The sequence below is a fragment of the Octodon degus genome, unplaced genomic scaffold, assembly GCF_000260255.1.
Source record: "Octodon degus isolate 3935 unplaced genomic scaffold, OctDeg1.0 scaffold00066, whole genome shotgun sequence".
Classification (NCBI taxonomy): Eukaryota; Metazoa; Chordata; class Mammalia; order Rodentia; family Octodontidae; genus Octodon; species Octodon degus.
In genome coordinates this window covers 12,240,613-12,244,380 of record NW_004524642.1, presented here as the reverse complement: position 1 = coordinate 12,244,380, position 3,768 = coordinate 12,240,613, and the positions used below count along the sequence as shown (strand labels likewise).

Here is a 3,768-nt window from a genome sequence, read left to right as displayed (position 1 = left end):
TCAAATCATGACCAGTTTTATTGCAAAAGGACCCTGTACACATTTATCAATTCTAGTACATTAATAGTTACCCAACAAGTCATTAGCATACAGAAACGTGCATCATGAGAAGGAAGACGTATCCCCCATGCCCTCTGCACCTTAGCACCTTGTCACTCCTGTGGCACTCACATCACTGAGGTCTGTGAACAGTCACTTTTCACATTCATCCTGAGTGAAAGATGGAATGACTTCAGTACAAATAGAACATATTATAAATGATTTCTTACAAAACAAGTCACAAATTAAATCAAAGTATTTTACAGTATTTACCACAAAATGCCATAAAAATTACCTTCACTTAAGCTCTCTCTCCCCGTATCCAGTGGGCCAACTGGATGGCTTTGGGCTCGATGGTGGCTCTCTTACTGTGGATGGCACATAGATTAGCATCTTCAAATAAACCCACCAGGTGTGCTTCACCAGCCTCCTGAAGGGCACCAGTGGCTGTACTCTGAAACCTCAAGTCGGTTTTGAAATCCTGGGCAATCTCTCTCACCAACCTCTGGAAAGGCAGCTTCGGAATGAGAAGCTCCATTGATTTTTGGTAACTGCGAATCTCTCTAAGTGCCATGGTACCAGGCCTGTTGCAATGAGATTCCTTCACCCCACTGGTAGAGGGGCACTTTTCTTGGCAGATTTAGTGGCCAGCTGTTTTTGGGGGGAGGCTTTCCCACCAGTGGACTTAGGAGCACTCTGCTTGCTTCAGGCCATTTTCTTTTACCCAACGTGCAAATCTCAGGTTGCTTTTCAAGTGCAGCACAGGCCTTCAGGCAACAGCAGCAGATGCCTAAAACAAAAATGACAACTCCTCAAGGAATGATGAAACCACTCAACGACAAACCTAATTTGAACAGTTAACTCAGACAGATAGTGAGGTTAAGCTCAACTGCCTATGTTATAGGGCAATTATATCATTAACTTTCTCTTCTGAAACAAACAAACAAACAAACAAACAAAACTAAAACCCTTCTCTTCTGAAGGGTTAACAATTTAAATTTGAAGACCAAAAATCAGAGAAAAAGAAGGGCTCCAAGGATAGCCAACATTTTGACCCTAGCCATTCCAGGTTGGTGAGGACTCAGGATATAAAAGAACTGTAACAGCCTATAACTCAGTGGTGTCCCAAATTTTTTGATCAAAGAGATTATGGGGCCACAGAGGAAAGTGATAGATGATGTAGATTGTGCCTAAGGAGAGTCACACAGAGAGAAAACGTTCTCTCAGGCTTTCACAGAGAGCAAATTGGTCAAGCAATGGCCATGACTCATCCATATGGCTGACACTGACAAAGGATCTACAAACTGTGGTATAGGGTTCCAGGGTAAATCCTGAGGGGATTTGACTGATCTTGTCACATACAAAAGTTACATTTCTTGTTACATAGGTCTTGCTTTATCTTGGTCTTAACCATGCAGCAGAAAAGTACAAAAGCCAGGTCCAGAAAGTAAAGCCATATTAATATGCTGAACTGTAAAAGGTTCAAGTCAAGAACTTCTGACATTGCCAGTCCTACGGATAACTCAGTGCTATTATGGACTACTGGACTATATTGGATTATTTTGCTGAATTTATTCACCTACAATATTTAAATGACAATGGAATAACCATCTCTGACAAAACTAAACAAAAAAGGGATATAAATGAAGGAATATTTTGTACCTCTGTATACAAAAATGTTGGGATAGACACACAGCCACTTTCTCTCAATTCAACGAGAAGAAAGATTTGTACTAATAGTGTTTATGGACAGGATATCATGTCTGCATTTGTACTATGAATAACTACTACAAAGACAACACTATGCATCGTATTAATTATTGTAACTGTCTTACTAACCTGTTTTGAAACTGTCTCATTGATATTTGTTTCTCAATAAAATTAATAGAAGAAACACAGTCATTCCATGAAAACATTAGATATAAATTATAGACAGAATTCAATTTTTGTAGTTAGATTTGGCTTCAATATAAGAAATAGCAGATTATAATTCCAGAAAGAGTATAGAATCTATGGATATAAAACACATTTTGATAAAGGTTCTACGTTATAATACAATCACCCCTACTTTCCACCTATAATTTTCAAATAAACTGAGTTAAGCGACATCATCCAAACTTTTGCTAATCTCATTCTTTGCTCACAAATAAAATCACTGATTTAATGCATTGCCAGTTCTCAAAAATTAAAAGTACTTTATTATTGATTTTTCAGTCTTAAAATAACTGGCTATTCTTCAAAGTTTGAAATACTAAAACAGAACAACTGAGTACAACTTATTCTCGGGTCCAGTATTTAGACACAAACATTAATATTGCAGAAATCCATTTGGATGTCACATTGTAATACAAACTTAAGCAAGGGATTTTATAAGAAAAAATGTTAAAAAGATATGAGATGCTTTATAAACATTCTATACCTATTCCACTTTCAGAGTCATTTTCTTGTTCATCTTTGTGTGTCATGCATGAAGTATGATCTTTCATGGCATGTATGAAGAATTTCTTTTCTGTGAGCATTTGCTTTGTGAAGGACACATACAGATTGAGCAACAGACATACGATGCTGGTAATAATTCTTATTATTATATCACCATATCATAGTAAAGATATAATAACAATTATATTTTTCTTATAACAATTATATTCTTTTGTTTTGTTTTGTGGGTTTAAGACAGTGTCTCTTTGGCCTAAAATACTGAGCTCAAGCCAGCCTTTGCCTTCTCCCTCTCTGCAGCTGGGTCTTCAGGTGTGTACCCCCATGCCTGTATGAAATATATCTTAGCATGGGAAACTTTCAGTTGTGCAGATAGACTTTACTCTAGTCTTGTGTCATCACACATTCTTACCTTCTATTTAATAAATAGAAAATCTTTACCTTAAAGTTATCAATTAACTCTGTGACTATGACATGCTGGATTATACAGTATGCCTCTCTTTAAAGTTTAATCAAATACGTTTATATTTTTGTCTTTCTATTATGAATAAAGATTTAGATTCAAATTATCAGTCAAAAGTCAATGAAATATTTAGATTTGAAATATGCCATTAACTCTCTATTAAATTCAATTTACTAAATGCATATCACCAGAGTAAGTTATAGTCAATATGTTAAACTTTTTCTATTCTGATGAATAATGGAAATCTTATTTAATTATGTATTTATTTATATATTTTCCATGTATGTGTTGACTCTTCCTTAATTTTTCAAAGATTATATTCAATACTTTTACCATGTATCCATCAGGATATAGCTAGATTTTTTAAATGGTTTTTAATACTGTATACTAAATCATTGTGTTTTAACATGAATAATAGTTTCTTTGGATATATTACATTACCTTTTAATGACAAATTTACCATGCCAGAATTTATAATTTTTATTTTGTTCAATATTATCAAGTGCATATAAAGTAAAATATTTTATGATGAAACAGTATACATGATTTGCTAATATAGAAATTAAAAAAGAAAGTAAATAATCAATTCATAAAATGAATCTGATTGGACATTTCTCAAAAAAACAACAAGCAAGTGTGTAATTGTTGCATGAAAAATGCTGAATTTTTTTCATCACGGAACTGCAGAACAGAATCATAAACAGCATGTTATACATTTCAGTACAGCTATTATAAAAGGGAAATGACAAATAGGGTATACAGTACAGTGAAACATAAAATTTTGAGTAAACATATTTTTAAACTGTTATCATAATAAACATTACAGGATT

General features: G+C 34.0%; 1 pseudogene; it reads right to left on the bottom strand.

The window, feature by feature from the left end:
- Positions 1–340: 340 nt before the first annotated feature.
- Positions 341–753, bottom strand: LOC101573218 (annotated as a pseudogene).
- Between the last annotated feature and the right edge of the window lie 3,015 nt (positions 754–3,768).